The following is a 22,069-nucleotide window of genomic DNA, read 5'->3' as shown; positions in this document are numbered from 1 at the left end:
AAACTTACTTCACATTCATATTTAAAGCAGTTACCAATAATAATGTTTCAATCACACAGTATATCTAAATGTGTAAAACCAAGTAAGTATACAACTCCTTTATTAATAAAAATAACATACTGCACTTGTCTAATGCCTTACAATTTCCAAAATGCGTACACTTATTCTTCTTTTTTTTTTTCAATATCTGCTTATTTTTTCTCTAAAGATTTTTAAAGTAAATTATCTCTGTAATTGCCTCACCTATAGTGGAAGTCATCTTTTATTTATTCATTACTTTTTGGGTTTATGACTATTCGAAAATCTTAAAAGTAGGTGATGTCTAAGAATACCTCAGAAGCTGAGACCATAAGGAACATGCATACGTGCACACACTTACATACACTCAGCTTCTTCCTTTGTCTGGCCTGGTATTCCTAGAAAGAAATTTCTTTCAAATCTCCCTTGATAACACACATTATATGTGATGTCTTTCAGTGCTTGTTCACCAATGAGGACTTTTTTATAAAGGCATAGAAAATGGATAGAAGATAATTGAGTCATAGAAAGAAAAAACATACTTTGAAGAAGAAAACATAGTTGGGTACAAGAGGGAAAAGCTCATGACATATATATATATATATATATTTTATTCTTGAGACAAAATCTCCCTCTGTTGCCTAGGCTGAAGTGCAGTGGTGTGGTCTTGGCTGACTGCAATCTATGCCTCCTGCGTTCAAGTGATTCTCCTGCTCAGCCTCCCAAGTAGCTAGGATTACAGGCACCTGCCACCACACCTAGCTGATTCTTGTATTTTTAGTAGAGACAAGGTTTGACCATATTGACCAAGCTGGTCTTGAACTCCTGACCTCAAGTGATCTGCCCGCCTTGGCCTCCCAAAGTGCTGGGGGATTACAGGCTTGAACCACCACACCCAGCCCATCTTCTTAAAGTTATGTGGCCCCTTCCAAACTTTGTACTTTCCTCTGTTATGTGTAATTTAGGTTCCACATGGATTCTTAACACTTCAAAATAAAACTAAATTTCATTGTTTGGAATAATGTTAAATATAGATCACCAGTAAAAAAAATAAACAATGCCCCATGATTTGTTTTGTGAAGTAAGCAGGAGCAGTGACAAGGATGCAAGGGAGAAGGGGCTTTACACAGTGAAATAAAGGTGTTTGATCGGGACACAGACATGAGCACCATTTAGACAGTATACTTGTGATAGTATCACACTAAATCACAAAACTTTATTGATGAAGGGGGAGCAAGTTTAATTTTTTGCTCACACATCTTAGGTAATTGTATGCACATAAGGGGTGTCCAGTAAAAATTTCGTCACCAGCATATTTTATCACTTTTGTACCCCTCACTCCTCATTCCAGCCACACTGGACCTTCACAGGCCTTTGCAAATGTTGAAACCGTCACCAGCAACGGCACTGACCTAGATGTGGTAGGTCTGCCACAGGATGAATAATACAGCTGGTTTTGCAGATAGGAGGTGTGACATAATGAATTCTGTGCTGTTGGGGCCACTTAAGCGGGACACTAAAACATGTTGTCAAAAAGAGCACAGAGCAGTGGGATGGCATAGTATCAAGGAGGGAATCTTGGAATAGCCAGGCAGTAAGAGGAAGAAGAGGAGGCATCAAAGGTGACAGAGAGGAGATCACAGAAATAAGAGTATCGGCTTGGGGCAGCATTGTAGGAGACAAAAGAGTTTTAAAGAAAGCATATACTACCAGTACTAAGTGGATACTGTGCTAACTGAGCACAGTGTCTGCTATTAGAAAGCACTTCATAGGCCCTTCTTCTCTTCGTTTATTCACTTACTCTTTTATTCATTCAACAAACATGCCTGTGTAGCTACTGAATGCTAGGTGCTAATAAGATGGAGGGGAACAAGATAGAAATTGTTCCTATTCTTTCATAAAGCTTACAATCTGGAGGAAGAGAGAGTGGAGCGAGGAGAGACAATGAGAAAATTTAACATATGAAATAATATTGGGTGGCCAAATGTTTTATGAAAAGGAACAAGAGGATAGAAGGATCAGATGCTGTTACATTAGATAGGGTAGCCAGGAGAAACCTCCCTGATAGGGAGGATTTATTTATTTATTTATTTACCTCTTTATGTCTTGATGATTTTTTTTTTTTTTTAAATTTTTCCTTAAGTTATTGGGATACAGGTGGAATCTGGTTACATGAGTGAGCTCTTTAGCGGTGATCTGTGAGATTTTCGTGCACCCATCACCTGAGCAGTATACGCTGCACCATATTTATAGTCTTTTTATCTCTTGCCCCTCTCCCACTCTTTCCCCCAGGTCTCCAAAATTCCTTCTATCATTCTTATGGCTTTCCGTCCTCACAGCTTAGCTCCCACGTATCAGTGAGAACATACGATGTTTGGTTTTCCATTCCCGGGTTACTTCACTTAGAATAAGTCTCCAATCTCATCCAGGTCACTGCAAATGCTGTTAACTCAATCCCTTTTTATGGCTGCGTAGTATTCCATCGTACATGTATAGCACAGTTTCTTTATCCATTTGTCGATTGATGGACATTTGGGTTCCTTCCAGGATTTTGTAATTGTGGATTTTGCTGCTGTAAACATGCACGTGCAAGTATCTTCTTCAAACAATGACTGACTTTCCTCTAGGTAGATAGATACTCAGTAGTTGGATTGCTGAATCAAATGGTGGGTCTATGTTTAGTTCTTTAAGGAATCTCCACCCTGTTTTCCATAGTGGCTGTACTAGTTTACGTTCTCACCGGCAGTGTAGACGTGTTCCTGATACGGGGATTTAAATGGAGAACAGAATGAAGTGAGGCATGTGATGTTAGGAGTTGTGATGCTTGATTGATGATGATGATGATGACGACAAGGATGAAGATTTGAAGAGGATTGTGTCAAGATGCAAAGAGAAAGAGAAAAGAGAATTATAAGAAGGAGAAAAAGACCAACAATTTGAATGCAATAAAGATGTCAACATAAGATAAGGATAGGAAAGTGTTTATTGGATTGTTTGATTTGACAATGAAGGAGGTTGGTGACCCTAAAGAGAGCAGTTGTAGTGACTTGCTGGGAAGGAAAATCAGCTGCAGAAGATTAAGAGCATAATAGAATATGGATTCAGGGGAGATGTCTTAGAAAAGTTGAGCAATGGGCCTGGTATGGTGGCTCACACCTCTAACCCCAGCATTTTGGGAGGCCGAGGTGGGTGGATGGCTTGAGCTCAGGAGTTTGAGACTAGCCTGAGCAAAAATATGAAACTCCATCTCTACCAAAAAAAAAAAAAAAAAAAAAAAAGCAAAAATAGAAAAGTTTAGCAATGAAGTAAAGGAGGCATAGGGAGTAACTAGATGCAAAAATTATATTAAGCTGGTTTAAAAAAATAGTTTTCCCCTCTAGACAAGGGCTTCACCACTTTGAAACTACTGATATTTTGAGCCAGATGATTCTTTGTTGTGGGGACAGGTAACCGGGCTACTCTGTGTCTTGTAGGAAATTCTGCAACAGCTCTGATCTCTACTCAACAGATGCCAGTATCACCCCTCCACCCAACTTCGCAACCAAAATGATTCCAGACCTTGCTAAGACATTGCTAAATGTCCCCTAGGGGCAAAAATGTCCCCATTTTGGAACAACTGCTCTAGAGTAAGGATATCTATATATGTTTGAAACGATGGAGAAAGAGCCCATGAAAAAGGAGAAGAAAGATACTGAAAAGGGAGAACCAGTGAGGATCTACAGTCAGGAAGTTCAACATGTTTCCCTGAAAGTGACAAAAAGCAGAATTATAGGGACTGTTAATAAATGCTTTGTTTATGAGTTGAGGAACAAATGTTATTCTAAATTAAGAAGGGGCATCAGGCTTAAAATTAAAAGAAAAAATATACTTGTTGTAACCATTTGGAAACCAGCATGCAAACTCTCAACGAAATGCAGTATTATTAAGAAAGGAAAACCATTAGCTATTTTTTAATATATTCATGGAATTAAGACAGATAAGCAAATAGTTCAAGTTGGAGAGCAGGTCATGTGATCCACAAGTTGTCCCTTAGTCTGGGAAGTCCTTAATTTGGGATTGAAGACAGATGTTTCTAATGTGACTCATGTATTTTTACCACTTTCTCATGGGCATGAACTGAGATTCTTCCTCTGTCTCCTGGAGATGTCAGCATCATGTTTACATAGAATGGGGCTGCCTAAGTCAAAGCTAGCCCTAAGTCACATGTCACATGGTAAAGATACATAATTGGGCTTCTCTTTAGATAGACTATAGTTGTGACCTCTAGGGGAATAGACTTGATTTCTGCGTTGCGTATATAAAGTTTAGAAATTGGGGAATGTTCTAGAATAACAGCATTTCAAAGTTGGGAGGAATCCTTATGATTACTTCACAAACATAAGTTCTTAGGTTGTCAAGTACGGCACATTAAAAATAAAAGATTATGTCTCATGTAAGAGGAGAACAAATATGAACGTGTTACTTGGCCATTAAGTTCTTTTCTTCCTAAATTAAAATCAAATGTTAATCCGCATCTGAAAAGGCAGCTGGCGCTTATTGTGAACCTACTATGTATGGGAAACTATTGGAGTTATTTTATACACATAATGTTTTTGAAGCTTAATGACAACTTGGTGAGCCAAGTTTTATTCCCATGCAAGGGAGGAAAACTAGCAATCACAGTTATACTGCAAAGCCTAACAATATAGAAACAGCTGTTTTATGTCCACAGTTTGTCTTTGGACATTCTCTCCCCAGTGATTTTTGCTAGTCTCTGATGACATCTCAGCTTCTTTTTAACAGTCAACACATAAACTGAACTACTTTGGGACTGGCAATCAGGTGGTCTCTTTTGTTCACCCAGTCCCTATCCAGTATGGTTAATTCTACAGATCTGACTTCAACCGCTCACTTCATGCCTGGCAGAGCATCCTTCTCCCTCTCCTGGCAGACCTTTCTAGCAACACACTACAGCAGTGATCCATTGAGAGTCAAACCAGATGTCACAAAGAAGCAGTTTTCTTTGGGATTTGAAATAAGGACTTGAGTTTGCCCATTGGCCTCCACGTAGTCATGGTCTTTTAATTTGGTAAAGTTTTTGTAAGCAAGTTCATCTGGTGAAAGATCTGTTGGAATTTATTACATCCAAAAGAATAAAAAAACCCTGTAGATCATCATTAATTTCTTATAAGTGACTGATTTCCATTACAAGGACTCTTTCATTGGATGAGTAGGTCTGGTCTAATGCATACAATTTCTTAACTTTCATAGTAAGCATTACTATGTGCCATAGCTACATAGTAATGTAGCTACGTATTTACATTTCTATCTGTATCAGCTGCTCCAAATGTTTTCTTGCTTGCTTGTTTTTCACTTGGCTCTTAGGAGCCCAAACAACCCACAATAATTTGCTTAGTATATTTAGCCCAGAAAAAAAGAATGTCTGGGATAAGCTTCACTTCTCATAAAAAAGTAAAAAGTGACACACGAAATTGATTTTAAAAATACGCATCTGTGGATGTAAGCATCAGGACATTCAGTGTAAAAGCATCCTGTGAGTCTCTAATCCAACATCTCACTCAAGGGAGCAAGGAATCTGCCCCCAATGGGCTTGCAGATGAAGTAATTTCCAAGGCATAGTTGGGTGGGCTGGTGGAGAAAGATAGAAGAATGGCCGCCGTGGCTGTGAGGTGGTCAGTGAGAGAGACGAGTCCCTTCCCCCACTCCCATGGCCGTGTGTGCCACTCTCCCTCTATACAAAGACAATTTGCTTTTCATGTAGTAATGAAGAACAATGTTTAACAGACAAAGGAGCTTCTAGTTTATTATTGTGCTGTCTTTGACTAGAGCTAGATGCTGGGAAAAATGGTAATTCACAGTGTGAATGCTTCTTTTCCAGCCATACGGGTTATGGCTGAGCATGTACATTGTATATTGCAGATGGTACAATAGTGAACACTGTGAGAACGAGGAAAGAATGAATTACGACCTTTTTTTTTTCTTGCTAGCCAAGAAACCAGGAATTTCTTCACAGAGATTTTTATTTATATCGTGTGTGTGTGTGTCTGTGTGTGTGTGTCTGTGTGTGCCCACCTGCTTGCGCATGGGTTACTACTTAGCAATATGTGCTGCTGGATTCTGATAAATGATTTTAGGTTTTAGAATTTTTAATGTATAAAATCTACCATGATGCTCTTAGAACACCTGTGTTCTTCTGCTTTTTTCCCCTAGTAGACTGATACAAGGCACAGGTGGTGCCTAATTAACTTATTTCATGCAAATAAAAACATATTGCATGATTACTTCTCCTTAACCATATAATCACTGAAACATGATGGTGCTGATTAAAGCAACAAACTTTGGGAGGGGAGAATTTAGCATCTTTTGTCAGTTCTATGCTGAAGGGATTTATGATCCATGTAAACCTGATTTAAATAGAAAAGTGATGGGAATGTGTATTTCCTATGCGAGAAAACGGTTCTCCTCTGTTTAGTCTTTTCTCTTGTAATAGGACACTCAGTGATATGGAACTGAAAAAGAAGACCAGATTTCCCATGGAGATGGAGAAATTGGAAGCCCAGAGGAGGAACATCTCATATAAGCAAGCTTATGTGTTATGATTTCGTGTTCAGATATTCTTATCAATGATTTCCAGAAAGTGACATTGATTTGCTTTGGGAACAATGATAGAAAAACAGCGAACGTGTACCGGAATCCTTTTAGAGTTCTAAAATCATACTGGAAAATGTCTGAGCATTCCAACACAGCTATGAACAATACCATGCTGTATTTATGGGGGGTGGCAAGTCTGTTTCTAAAAGTCTTTGCGATATTATTTCTATGTTTTTAATTTATTGAATTAAAGCCAGATTTATTCAATTAAGATAATACACTTCAAGGTTAACTGCCATTTGCTGTTCATTTAGGCAAGCTATTGTACAGTTATGTAAATTTCATGAACAGAGACACTACTTGAGTGTCTTAATTACAAGCAAAAAGTGTCATTTAAATATGAATTAAGTGAATAGTTGCCTGTATTTCCTGTTTCTGTATTTTCTGTCTTCTTAAAATCGAGGGGCTACCCAGTGATCTATACTGTGCCGTTAGATTTTTCCTTTTTCTATGAAAGAAAAATACCTCCACTACAAATATTATAAAAAGAAGTAGGGAAATGTGTAAAAATGCCATTTTTATCACATTGATTAGTACTCAGAGCTATTTCTGAATAACAGGGTGCCAGATTTTCCCAGTGGGCCACGGATAGTGATTCTCATATTGTGACTGAGATCTAAAAATTATTCCAGATCTTGCTAGGGAAAATAATTTGCTACATGTGTCATTTGCTCTAATTCATTATATGTGTGAATTCATTTTTTTAAAAAAATTCTCTCTTAAAACTACTAATTTATAACACATCCAAAACATTAGTTTTCCTTACTCCAATGCTGGGCTGTGCATGTTTTTATCCTTCTTTTATCTTTGTCAAAAGAAACATTTATTTTCAATTGAGAGCCGTCAAAACCATGGTTGTGTTTAGCAAATGTGACCCATGACCTGATGCTCTGCTGATCTCTGTGAAACAATTCCCCATGCATCTTGGACTTACTGACCAATACTGTTTTTGTTTATTTCTGTGTTTTAGATGATTCTTGTGTATATATAAAAATGACCTAGAGACAAATCTGGCATTAATCATGAAGAAAGGCAAGGATTCACAATTAGTTAATGAAAACCACACCTCTGTTTTGTGGAGTCAGTTCCCAGCTCCTGTCTCCAGCCTGGGACGTAGCTGCAGCCTGGGAAGATATTCCCAGTGCCCCCCAAGGTAGATCCTGCGTCCTCCCCAGGAGTGAGAAGTTCACTATTCACTCAGTGCTTGCATCATCTTTTCCAGCATGTTCCCACTGATACATTAAAGGAATTAATTGCTCATAATGATCTCACCATCTGTTAACAGAGGTTCATACCTACGGGCTGGTGGCATGCGGTGGTTCTATTCAGGGATCAATAGGCAATGCCGGGCGAACGCTTTCCCACATTGCCTGCCTTTGCACGCTGAAAGGGGGAGGAGGGCTCGGTGCCGGCCATCTGCTCCTTGTCTTTCTGTGCGAGACCTTGATGCGGTCCAGCACAGCTCTGATCTGACTCCAGTCCGATTGGAATGTGGCTGATCTGAGAGCCTCTCAAAGCTGTGAAAGTGAGTCAAAAGGAGATGCCCATTGTCCGGCATGGCTGAAAGAAAATGATCACTTTAAAATTCATAACTCCCAGGTGCCTGCCATCTATTCATGGGAAAAACCCTCTGAACTTCTCTTCATTAAAGAGAGGAGAGTTTTGCTAAAAAGAGAGAAAAGGAAGTAGTTTGTGGGAATGTGCAGGGGATTTTCAAGCTAAACAAATGAGGAATTTGGAATTTTTCACTTGTGTTAAAAGAACTGTGTTAGGAAGGAGAAGCCCTTATTTGCTTATTTTTTTTTTTTATTTTTTTATTTTTTAAAGCAGAGAGGAAGCTTTCCCTGGGCACTATAGCAACTAATAAAGATTTTCTTCAGAGGAATTCAAAGATCACCCTTTTTACTTTTATTACCTGAAGCTGTGGAAACTTTCCCATTTGATTCAGAATAATGTTCTTAGTCAATTTCCACTTCTGTTCCACAAGGGTGCAATTTGGATGGGAATTAGGGGAAGAATGAAGGTCTGGGAAATTCCTAAATACGTTGTAGGACATCTGTGGACACAGTGAAACTCAAATCTATCGGCTGTTGCATAGGAGAAGTTTCTGTAGGACAGCTACCTGCACCCAGTGGAAGTATCTGTCAGGAAGAGAATTCTTTCTGTGCCTTGAAAAACAAAAGAGCCATTAGGAAATAGCAAAGAAATAACAAGCGAATCTCTGTGCCTTGGCAGCTTAAGATTCAGAGCTGACTCTCAGAGCTGTGGGAATCACAGGCCTGGTGGATCTTGGCTGTTGGTCATTGTAGACAATTGACGTTGCATCAGAGTCACACAGGAATTCAAAGAGGATTTATGGATTAATGGGTTGAGAGCCAAACAAAAGTATAAGTAGAGGGACCTATGTTCTGTCTCTTGAAAATCTTTTAACGTACAGATGATGATACTTAAGTCCCAAAGAGGTTAAGTGACACATGCTCAGAGTCACCCAGAGCTCATTACAGAGCCTGGGTTATAACCTCCACTTACTAGCAGTTTTATTTCTAACACTTCATGGTGCCTCCCTTAATGGTGTGGGGTTTAATTTAAAATTATTTTTGCTCAGCTTTCCATCATTAAAACATAGATCAGTATCACCAACCTAAAGACTTAATAGTTCCTTTTACAATACATTCTGAGCTCTAAAGAAGATTATAAACACTAATATTCATTACTATTACATACAAAATAGAAAATCCATCAAGTAAGGCACTAGTATCTGACAGGAAATAGTGCAATAAATGACAGAATTTATTGGTGAAACAGGATGACAAAGTTTAGCTGTCTTAGACAACAATGAACAAATAAAACAGAAAAGAAAGATAAAAATTGGTGATGATCAATGTAAAATCAGAAAGTCACTCATTTGATAAGCATGGAACCCAAAGGAGAAGATGATGAGAAGGAGAAGAATCTAGAAATAATCCAGACTTCTGGAAATGAGAGAGGATATGTCTGACAGAATCAGTGTTACTGGTCCTTCTTAACAGGTAAGTGGTTACCACCTGAACCTTATTTTTTTTCTAGAAATTTCCATTCAATCTGTTAGGAGTCTGTTTTGCATGGCTTTTCCTCTGTGAGAACCTAACTTGAATTTTCAGTGCAGTGGGCAGGACCATAAAATTCGATGGACAGAATTGTGACATACTATATTTATGGTAGGTTTAGGTAGAGAAAAAGAAATCAAGGTCAGTTGTAGATTTGTTTCCTAATCCGATGTGATTTTTAAGTTATCAGATTGTTTGACTCATTGTAGTGTCAAACCCTATGGGTTATGTATTAATAGTTGGAATTGCTGAAATACGGGTTGGGGAAAAAAAAAAAACCCAACAACTCTGAAGAGTACAAGTAGGCTGAGAATTGAGGTGAAGATTGACAGTGGCCAGAAGGAAATGACTAGTATTTTCTCAAGTTATTTTGCTAGCTTCGCCTGGAGCTTGAGGATAAACCCAGGGATTTATTCCTGAAGAAGTAAAAAATAAAGGTAAGCCAAAAGAGGAAATGAATTACAAGTGACCCATAATCCCATCCCAGGGATAACTGCTGCTAACTTTTCAAAGTATATATTTAAAAACAACAAAATCAGATCGTAATATTTATATTGTCTTGCATAATATTTAAGTTAGGAAGTTGCAAATACTTGAACATTTTGGACCTGTCAAACAATGACAATTTCCAAGTGGGTCCTTTTAAAAGTACTCAGTGATAGATTGTGAATCTCTTTGCTTTTCAATAAATATACATCCAAATTTATTTTTGAGGGACTCATATATGGTTTAGGAACTATTTCAGTAAGTGTTGAAGGTTCTGGGCACCTCAGCTCTTCTCAAGATTCTATTTAAAACTATATATAGATTTCACAGTAGAATTAAAACAATTTGAACCATCACAGTGGCTCACACCTATAATCCCAGCACTTTGGGAGGCCTAGGCGGGCGGATCACTTGAGGTCACAAGTTCGAGACCAGCCTGACCAACGTGGTAAAACCCTGTCTCCAGTGAAACTACAAAAATTTGGCTGGGCATGGTGGCAGGTGCCTGTAATCTCAGCTACTCAGGAGGCTGAGGCAGGAGAATTGCTGGATGCTGGGCAGTGGAGGTTGCAGTCAGTAGAGATTGTGCCACTGCACTGCATGCAGCCTGGGTTAGAGAGTGAGACTTGGTCTCAAAAATAAATAAATAAAATAAATTAAAAAAAAATTATGCTCTGGGAATAGAGCTTATTAGACAATAACTTAAAAAAAAAGTGTCTTAAGAATGAGACATACAAAAGTACCTAGCTCAAACAATGACAGTAATACAAGCAATGCATTTAAAAACGACAACAACAAAACCCTAAACCAAGAAACCAAGAAACCAAACAGGGACCAGTGAAGCACAGCACAGAATTCAAAGGCAGTTTGTTTCTGGGGGAAGAATGCAGTTAGTGGGAATACAGGGAAGAGTCTGATAACTGGCTGTGTTATGACTTGTGGGTCTCAAAGTTTTGACTTCAAGACTCACACCCTTAGGGTGTTCTGACTCCCAGAGCAATATGTAATCGTGAACGTGTTTCTATCAAATGTCATCTGATGCATAATCCCGTCCTTGTTTTTCAGGGTTCCCCACACTCCGCACTACTGTTATTGGGGCCAGGGTTGCCCATCTTTTCTATCGATGAATGCATGTTTTTTCCTTTCAAGAATTCTATAGGGAAATTGCCTCTTCTTTTAATTAATTCCGTTTTTGAAAATACAATTTTCTTTTAAACTTTTCATTGCCATTGTAATCACTTTACATTTGCACAATCATCTGACTCAATCTTGTCCCCAGTTCTTGTGTTCAAAATTAATAAATAGGAAAGATTTTAAAAGCACACGGCAAAAGCAAACACATTTTAATACTACCCCCATCCTTCAATTCCCACAAACACAGGGCTTGTAGGGTTAGCTGATCTCTGGTTTTATTATTTTCCCTCTCCTTTCTTTCTTTTTTTAAAAACTGTGCATGGAAAGCAAAAGTTTATTGGGGGCAAGGGTTCAATGACTATTTTTTCCCTTGAACAAATTAATCTTGTATAACCTGCATGATAAAGGCTATTTTTTAAAAAGAGGAGGAAATAATCATTGGGGCCTTATTTGGAACTCTTGTGGGTTTGAGCTCACATTTGCACCAGCCAGAGATTTTCAATTAGCAGTGCCTTAGAAAACAGGGACCCCTGCCTTTGTGAGTGTCCTATGGAAGAAGAAGAGCAAATAGATTGGAAATGGTCTTATGGCTCAAGCTCCTGGGAAAATGTAACAGGTGTTACAGCTCAGCTGGGTGTGAGATTTATGAAAAAAGCCCACTCAGACTTTGCCCATAGAATTCTGCTTTCTAGCCAGGGCTTCAAGTAGGAAGAAACTAATGACTTCATTACCATCTCAATTCTGGGAAATGCCGGGTCCAGACCTGACTCATTAAGGAAAGGTATAGCACTCTGGGTGACCTTACAAGATCAAAATGTTATTTAGAGCAATTCCATTAGTCAGGGCCGTAAACCTGAAAGAACACACCCTTTAGGAATAACACTTTGGCCATTAAATGAGAAAACAAAAACAAAAACAAGAAAAGCTCATACAAAAAAGGAGGGGGAAAGAAGAAAAAAAAACATATTCTGTAATCATCATGCTTCACTATTTCCTCCACTCTTTGAAAAGCCTCCACTTCCAGCACTTCTTCCCCTCACTCTGTGTTGTGACACATTAAATGGCTCTTGTCGCTGTCCCATTTCCAATGGATTATAATTGGGGGGGGGGGAGGGTGGTGAGGTGAAAGCCGGGAATGATTCAAATTTCCAAGCAGCAGAAGGTGAAACAAATCTCTTCTGTACTAATAGTACCTAATAGTACTAACAGCAGTAGTACTTAACTGGTATCAATTAACAGTACATTTTTTTATTAGATAATTTCTTTTTAAATTAATCTGCAATGGGAAAAACGGCACATGAGAGTCTGTGTCCTGTCCTATTTGTCCTTACAAACAATCCTTGGGAGCCATTGTATTGCGTTTTATTTCACATTGCTACTCCTCTGAAAGAGAACTTGGCCAGTCAAATGCAACTTCAGTAACCTCACAGTCTATTTATCTCCAAATGCCAGGCCCCTAGTGGGGGGTCCTCCACCCCCATATGACTCATGTTTATTACGCTCCCACATGCTCTGCTTTCCAGAACACCTTTGAGAAAAAAAAAAAAAGTCAAAAGATAGATTGTTCATAAGACTGAAGCTTAACGCCATGTGAACTTGCTTTGGAAAACCTGGCTATCCTCTCCTACACCCCCATTCCTGAGAAAATGAACTTGACATTGAAGCCTTTAGTCATTGTTCCTAGTAAAGTGTGTGATGATGCCTTTACAGTAGGTCCGAGACTTCCTGTGTCCTGGGGGTCATGCTGCCTCTTGAATTAGAGCTAGTCAGGAAGAAGGCATTAGGCAAGGTTGGTCTGACGCTATAGGAGTTAAAGCCGAATGGAGTGACAGTTGTTAGAGCAGAGTAATTTGGATACCAAAAGCTGCTGAGTGTAACAAAATTATTATTAAGGATCCTATTAAGGATTTGTAACCCTTGGTCATTACATGTCAAATTAATGCCTGCCCATCATCACGAGTATTAATTAAGGTCATAATATAATTTTTGACTTATTGTAGGAACTATGAAGTGACCTATTTAGTGGTCAAAACAAATTGGTTATGATATTTGGGACATTATTTCAGGATGAGAGCTTGCTTTAGGGTAGAGGTTAGAGAGTCCCTTAAAGAAATGTGTGTTTTACAGTGACCACATTGCTACGGAACTATGTCAGAGGAAATCTTGCAGACATTTATTGGTACACATCTAACATTTCTCTCCCTCCCTTTTATTTTACTTCTACTCATTTCTCTCTTTTTCAATGTAAATACATATGAATGAAAAGGTATAAAAAGCTTTCTTGAGTACATTTTACTATTTACCAATTAGTTTTACCTGCATTGTCTCATGCAGCTCTTCACAACAGTTCCTGGAGGTAGATAGATGAGAAAACTAGGCTTAGATAATTTGTTATTTTAGGTTTAAAACCCAGATCTCCTGGTGATTCATCCAGCGCTCTTGCATTGTCTTGAACTGCCGAGGACAGTGGGATATTAGGTCATGTTAATCATCCGTGGTTTTGATATAATCTTAAAAATACTTCTAAGCACAGTTCCATACAGCAATCCATTTTTTGTTTGTCTTTTGAGAGTCTTGCTCTGTTGCCCAGGCTGTAGTGCAGTGGCATGATCATGGCTCACCATAGCCTCCGCATCCCAGGCTGAAGCCATCCTCCTACTTCAGCCCCTCAAGTAGCTGGGACCACAGGTGTGTGCCACCGTGCCCAGCTAATTAAAGCATATATATTGTAGAGGCAGGGATCTCGCTGTGTTATCCGGGCTGGTCTCCAACATCTGGACTCAAATGATCCTCCTGCCTCAGCCTCCCAGAGTGCTGGAATTACAGGCATGAGCCATCATGCTTGGGCAGCGTTTAATACATTCTTGATGATGACAGTAGATAAACTCTTAAAAAAAAATGGTTTTACTTACTGTTCCTTAGGCTGTGCAGTAGGGTTCTGAGCTGGAAAATAGAGTGATTTTTAAGGGCATCGGAGGGATAATGATTCATAAAATACTTAAATGTCCCGTGCAACACACGAAGAGCAGCATCTCTGGCCTCAAAGGATAAGGAAGTAAGGACTGGCGTGCTTAGGTGGAGGAAAATGCTTTGATTGTAGTGGGAAAATCTTGAAGATGTCTTACTGGGAAACACACCCTGTAAATCAGTGGTGCTCTACGTTTGTGGCACCAGGGATTGGTTTTGTGGAAGGCAGTTTTTCCAGGGACCAGTGGAGGGGAGATTATTTCAGGATGATTCAAGTGCATTGTATTTATTGGGCACTTTATTTCTATTATTGTTACATTGTAATATATAATGAAATAATTATTCAACTTACTATAATGAAGAATGAGATTATTTTTCTGAAACTAGGTGATCCCATCTGGGGGTGATGGGAGACAGTGACAGATCCCAAGCATTAGATTCTCATCAGGTGCAACCTAGATCTCTTGCACACGGGTTCACGCTCCTCTGAGAATCTAATGTTGCCGCTGCTCTGATGGGTCAGTGCTCCGCTGCGGAGCAGCTGTAAATACAGATGAAGCTACTTGCCTGCCTGCCACTCACCTCCTGCTCTGTTGCCGGTTTCCTAACAGGCCACAGACTGGTACTATTTGTGGCCTAAGGGTTGGGGACTCCTACTGTAAATAACCGTTATCACTCAGTTTTTCCTACTTCTGACTGTGAAAACTAAATAAACAAAAAACAGACCAGGCGTGGTGGCTCATGCCTGTAATTCCAGCACTTTGAGAGGCGGAGGTGGGCGGATCACCTGATGTCGGGAGTTTGAGACCAGCCTGACAAACATGGAGAAACCCCGTCTCTACTAAAAATACAAAATTAGCGCGGTGTGGTGGTGAATGCCTGTAAGCCCAGCGACTCAAGAGGCTGAGGCAGGAGAATCAATTGAACCCGCGAGGTGGAGGTTGTGGTGAGGTGAGATTGTGCCATTGTACTCCAGCCTGGGCAACAAAAGCGAAACTCTGTCTCAAAAGATTTTTAAAAAAAAAGAAAAAAGAAAAAAACCAGCTAGTTTCTAAGGATCATGTCTGCGAGTCAGGATTCTCGATCCAGAGACGATGACCCTGATGGGATGGAGCCCGAAGGCGTCATCCAGAGTAACTGGAATGAGATTGCGGACAGCTTTGATGACATGAACCTCTCGGAGTCCCTGCTGCGTGGCATCTACGCCTGTGGTTTTGAGAAGCCTGCTGCCATCCAGCAGCGCGCCATTCTACCTTGTATCAAGGGTTACAACGTGATCGCTCAAGCCCAATCTGGAACGGGGAAGATGGCCACATTTGCCATATCAATTCTGCAGCAGATTGAGTTAGCTCTAAAGGCCACCTAGGCCTTGGTCCTGACACCCACTCGAGAATTGGCTCAGCAGATACAGAAGGTGGTCATGGCACTAGGAGACTACATGGGTGCCTCCCGTCACACCTGTATTGGGGGCACCAATGTGCGTGCTGAGGTGCAGAAACTGCAGATGGAAGCTCCCCATATCATCGTGGGAACTCCTGGCCGTGTGTTTGATATGCTTAATCGGAGATACCTGTCTCCCAAATACATCAAAACATTTGTACTGGACGAAGCCGACGAAATGTTAAGCCGTGGACTCAAGGACCAGATCTGTGACATATTCCAAAAGCTCAACAGCAACACCCAGGTCGTTTTGCTGTCGGCTATGATGCCTTCTGATGTGCTTGAGGTGACCAAGGAGTTCACGAGAGACCCCATTCGGATTCTTGTCAAGAAGGAAGAGTTGACCCTGGAGGGTATCCGCCAATTCTACGTCAACGTGGAATGAGAGGAGTGGAAGCTGGACACACTGTGTGACTTGTATGAAACCCTGACCATCACCCAGGCAGTCATCTTCACCAACACCTGAAGGTGGGTAGACCGGCTCACCGAGAAGAGGCTGCTTGAGATTTCAATGTCTCTGCCATGCTTGGAGATATGGATCAAAAGGAACGAGATGTGATCATGAGGGAGTTTGGTTCTGGCTCTAGCAGAGTTTTGATTCCCACTGACCTGCTGGCCAGAGGCATCGATGTGCAGCCGGTTTCTTTAGTCATCACCTATGACCTTCCCACCAGCAGGAAAAACTGTATCCATAGAATCGGTCAAGGTGGACGGTTCAGCCGTGAGGGTGTGGCTATGAACATGGTGACAGAAGAAGATAAGCGGACTCTGCGAGACATAGAAAGCTTCTACAACACTACCATTGAGGAAATGCCCCTGAATGTTGCTGACCTCATCTGAGGGGCTGTCCTGCCATCTAGCCCCAGCCAAGGTTCAGTCTTGGTTGGGGGGCCGAGAAACAGCAGGAGTGGGGAGGGAAGGGAGCCAAGGGTTGGATATCTTGTCATTTTTTTTTTCCTTTGAATAAATGTCACTTTTTGAGGCAAAATAAGAACTGTGAAAAAACAAAACAAAACAACAAGAACAAAAATCCCATCCTGGGTGGCGAGTGAGTGATCAGGAGCACCAGCAATATGACTAAGGTCTTTGCTGAATAAGCAGAAAGCAGACACAGGGCTCACATCCTTCCTTTGGTTGCCGCTTTCCCAGTGGAGAGAAAAGCCATAAGGCTTTGGACAACGTATTTAGCTGATAAGAGAGTGATGGAGGTATGGATAAGCTGGAGATGGAATAAAAGCCCAAGGGGGGAGAGAGAGAAAAAAAAAAGGCAAAAAAGAAATGATAGACAGAGCTAGAAAGTTGTTTGTTTTTCAAACCTGAGGCAAACTTGTCTTATTAATAAATCAGGGACCTGATTAAGGACCTACTGTTATTAACTAGATAATAACACTCACTGTCTTTTGAAAGTTTGTGCCAGCCCAAAGAAAACAGAGATAAATAAGATACTCCCTTAGTTTCAAGGAAGCAACGAGAGTTTGTAAAGCATTAACTGTTGCACAGCACTACACCAACCTGAAGGCTTAGCTTATTGCTATGTATTGGGATGAGCTTCAGATTGGATTTTGCAGATCAGCTCACAAAAGCTCAGTTACATGGGCGAAGAGGCTTAAGGCTTATTCAAAACAAATGTGCAAAAAATGAAACACTAACTTAGAGGTTAGAGGGTGGTAATATGTGGGCACCCTTCTCCTTCTGAGCAGTGTTTTGTACCAGTCATAGAACCTTTCTGGTTCTCTGTAAAAACCATGCCTGTGGGTCACAGAGTAAGCTATGGCTGCATAAGAATCACCTGACCATTTCCCAAAAATGGAAGCAATGTTAATATGAGCTTTTCGACATTTTTACTCTTGCTAATGATGCTCAATTAAGTGGCTCAAAATGATGCTACTGGCCAATTATCAGAATTGTATGAAAATTTTTAGAAATAGGTTAGAGAACTTTTAAAAATATATTATTTCATTTTGAGCTGATACGCGTGAATCGAGTTGGTTTTTATTTTAGAGCTTGGCAGAAACACAGACTGTGCTATTTTTTCAGATATTATTTCTACACTGGAGTTTTGGTGACATAATCTAATCAGAGTGTTGGCTATATTTCCTTTATCCTTTTTAATCCTCACTTGTCAATGTAAATGGTAAAACAACAAATTGAAACTGCAGTTTTATTCTAGTGTCCATTTAATGTTATTTGACATGACTTTTCTACAGTTATTATTAGCTCAGATAATAAGGCACAAAGATAACAATATTTACATAGTGCCCTTTTCTCTGGTTTACAAAGCAGAGATTTAAAAGGCTTATTACATTTATATTTCTCTGTAAGTTTAGGACAACATTGTCAATCCTATTTTATAGATGAGTAAACAGGTACAGACATTAGACAGTTACATTCAGTATTTTGATTCTTCTTGATTACTTATTTTTAGTTCATTTCTTAAAATAATAAAAAATACTAAAAATGATTTGCTATGAATTAAAGCAAAAATTAACCTCTTTACATATGTTTGGTTTTAGATTTTCCGTTTATTTCATGATAACAAGATGGCAATGAGAATGTCAAATCACAAACTCTTAGAGTAATTGGTTCAGATTATGAATGATTAAAAGCTGTGAAATGTTTGGGGGGACTGAACAACCCCATAAATTCATATTATACTTTATATTTCCTAGGTACTAGATAGCTCATCAAAGCTCACCCTTGTGGAAAGCACTGATGAACTGTAGTCAGGGGGATTTATGTCTGTACCCCATTTTCCATGAAATATCATTGCAGCCCAGACATGCTCCCTCTCAAACTGGGCTTTATGTTATTTATTCCACGCAAGGTTGTATGTAGGTGAAGACATTGCCCAGTCCTGAATCCTAGGAAGTGCTGAAGGATATGGTGTTTATATCTTATCAATACAATCGAAGGTTCTTACTCCTCTGTGGGTCTGCGAAGGCCCAGGATTAGATAGCTGGGAGCAGGATTCTAGTAGCACTGACAAAAAGAATCTTGAAGGGAAAGGGAGAGGAACTAAAATGTCTGGTTTTCTTTGTGTGTGTGTGTGTGTGTGTGTGTGTGTGTGTGTGTGTGTGTGTGAGATTTTCTTTTTTTTTTAATTTGGTCTTTTGTTTCTGTAGCTTTGCATAAACTTGGCCATTTTGACTGCCTCTCTAGACTATCTCCAACTGATAGGGTCATGACTTGGTAACACATTATTATTATTATTATTATTATTATTATTATTATTATTATTATTATTTTTGAGGTGGAGTGTTGCTCTGTTGCCACCCAGGCTGGGGTGCAGTGGCATGATCTGGGCTCACTGCAACCTCCACCTCCCAGGTTCAAGCAATTCTTTTGCCTCAGCCTCGCAAGTAGCTGGGACTACAGGCGTGCGCTACCACACCCGTCTAATTTTTGTAGTTTTTAGTAGAGATGGGGTTTCACCGTATTTGCCAGGCTGGTGTCAAATTCCTGACCTGGTGATCCACCTGCCTCAGCCTCCCAAAGTTCTGGAATAACAGGCATGAGCCACAGTGCCTGGCCCTTCTTGTCACTTTCTAGCATTGCAGAAGACTTTAGTTTTTTTTTCCCTCTGTCTGCCCTAGATAACCATACGTAGGAAATTACATAAATGAATGGAAGAATTCCATGCACATCTAGACACAGGAATGGGTTATGATTTCAGTAATAAGCTTAGAAAACTGATCCAAAAAAAATCATTTAAGCAAAGCTTAGTTCATTTGAGTAAAACACAAATTAAACAATAAGTTTTCCAAACAAGCATCTGAAATATCAGCATCTCCACAGTTCCCAGGAGAAGTAAATAGGCAGGTGAAGAACCTGTATATATATTTGCATCTGCAAATAAGAACGGCTAGATACAGAAAATCTCAGTTTTAAAAAATGTTCTTTATATAATAAGTTTTTAAATTTCTTATTTTTTTTTTATTTACAGAACTCAAATACAACAAAACCACTGACTGTATTATTTCAGGAACATGAAAATTATACAATGAAAAATAATTTTGAAGATTTGATACTATTAAAAAATAGACATTTTTCCATATGGACACATTCATGCTGTGAACATACACAGTTTACAGAGAATCATTTCCACCCGACCTCGTTCTTCCATTACATTTTGAGAAACATTTATAATCTATTTTCAAGATATTGGGTGTGCATACTTCACTTGTTCTGATGATATGTGTTGGGTTCAATAATGTGTTACTAGGCCGGGTCCTGTGGCTCACGCCTGTAATATCGGCACTTTGGGAGGCCGAGGCAGGCAGATCACGAGGTCAGGAGATCAATACCATTCTGGCTAACACAGTGAAACGCCGTCTCTACTACAAATACAAAAAAATTAGCCAAGTGTGGTGGTGTGCGCCTATAATCCCAGCTACTCCGGAGGCTAAGGCAGGAGAATCGCTTGAACCTGGGAGACAGAGGTTGCAATGAGCCAAGATTGCACCACTGTACTCCAGCCTGGGCGACAGAGTAAGACTGTCTCAAAAAAGCACACTGCCATGTGTGTACCTATGCAACAATCTTGCATGTTCATCACATGTACCCCAAAACCTAAAATGCAATTAAAAAATATATATATATATATCAATTAAAAAACAAAAACAAAAACAAAAAACCAAGAAAGTAACCAGAAGCTGTAATATTAGAATTTCAGTAATACAGGTGTAGTCTAGTGTAAAATACGGGGCTTTCATACTGAAGGTAAAAATGCTGAGTTATGTGAATTAACATGACTTTTGCATAGGGGAAGGTTAGCAGAAGCAATCACTTCCTTGAAGTGTCGTTGTTGATGAAGAGTAGAGAGTAGATTCCATATGTATCGTGAGACTACCTCATGTCTAGAAAGGAGCATCCTGGATGATGTGAGCCACAGGTCTAGCTTTGTACTTACTACTAGCTCTATAACCCTAGAAAGACACTTTTCCTGAACCTTGGAATCATAAGCTCTTTGAAATATTTTTCTCATTTCTAATATGGGGGGATGCATTCCTGTTTATCTCAGAGGAATTTTGGGCAACAAATGTACTCTGTTGTATTGTGATGTACTATATAAATTGTGTTTTTCATACTGTATTATTTTGAGCTCAGACATGAGAAATGGAGGACAAACAAATATAATTCAAATTTGTTACCAAATGTGGAAAAAATGATTTTATTTCAGTATATTCTTATAGTTTGCCTATTTTTTCCCCCAGAACCACTAGATAAACCAGTGCTTAAATGCCAATAATTGCTCCAACTGGGGTGGAAAGTGGATATTTGTACTTCAGATGTGTGGATACCAGTTTCCAGAAGGGGAAAACAGGGTTGGCTCTTATACCAGAAAGTGATCTAACGGTGAAGAGGTTCTTACTGGCCTTTTTCTCACTGAGTCGTAGCTGGTCTTCTGACAGGGAATTTTGGGGACCAGTTCACCAATGTGTGACAGTATCCAGGCACAAAGATGTGAACCATCTTCTTGCCCAGCTTTTAATCTAAGTAAATGCAACACTGCATTCCAGGGTATTTCTAAGACAGTTCTGCTTCATGCCAGTCAGCAGATGAGAAGGGGGATCATTTTTTTGTGGGATCAGGGTCTTTACCTGTTTCTTCTGAAAAATCCTATAACATTTTATTTTTTCTGTTCTTGGACTTACCGCAAATTTCCTTGATTTCCGCTTATCTGAGTAACTGTCTTTTCATCCACGTTAAGGTAACATTATATCATGGAGCCAGACAGTTCTTTCCCTGCTACCTACCAACTGTTGGATCTTGTTTGAGCAAATTAATTACATTCTTTGAGCCTCAGTTTCCTTATCTCTCAAACAGGGATAATATTTCCAAGCTCAAAATGCTGTTGTAAGTATGAATTAGAATAATGAATATAAATATGGTAGATGCTAGTCATTAGTAAGTTTTTTTCCTAAAACGTGGACTGCTTTATGTTATTTATATTTATATTTCCCACAGTGCCTCAGTCATAGTAAATGCTCAATAAATGTGACTCAATAAGCATGGTGGCTCTTGCCTGTAATCCCAGCATTTAGGGAGGTCAAGGCAGGTAGATCACCTGAGGTCAGGAGTTCAAGACCAGCCTGGCCAATATGGTGAAACCCCATCTCCACTAAAAATATAAAATTTAGCCAGGCATGGTGTGCACACCTATCTTCTTAGCTACTTGAGTGACTGAGGCAGGAGAATTGCTTGATCCCGGGAGGGAGAGGTTGCAATGAGCAAGATTGCATCACTCTATAGCAGCCTGGGCAACAAAGTGAGACTCCATCACAAAA

General features: G+C 39.6%; 1 pseudogene; it reads left to right on the top strand.

Annotated features, from left to right (window-relative positions):
• Window positions 1-13,042: 13,042 nt before the first annotated feature.
• On the top strand, window positions 13,043-16,657 carry LOC141584406 (eukaryotic initiation factor 4A-I pseudogene; annotated as a pseudogene).
• The last annotated feature ends 5,412 nt before the right edge of the window (window positions 16,658-22,069 follow it).

Source organism: Saimiri boliviensis, chromosome 4, assembly GCF_048565385.1.
Source record: "Saimiri boliviensis isolate mSaiBol1 chromosome 4, mSaiBol1.pri, whole genome shotgun sequence".
In the NCBI taxonomy this organism is placed as follows: Eukaryota; Metazoa; Chordata; class Mammalia; order Primates; family Cebidae; genus Saimiri; species Saimiri boliviensis.
This window is presented reverse-complemented; position numbering and strand designations above follow the sequence as displayed.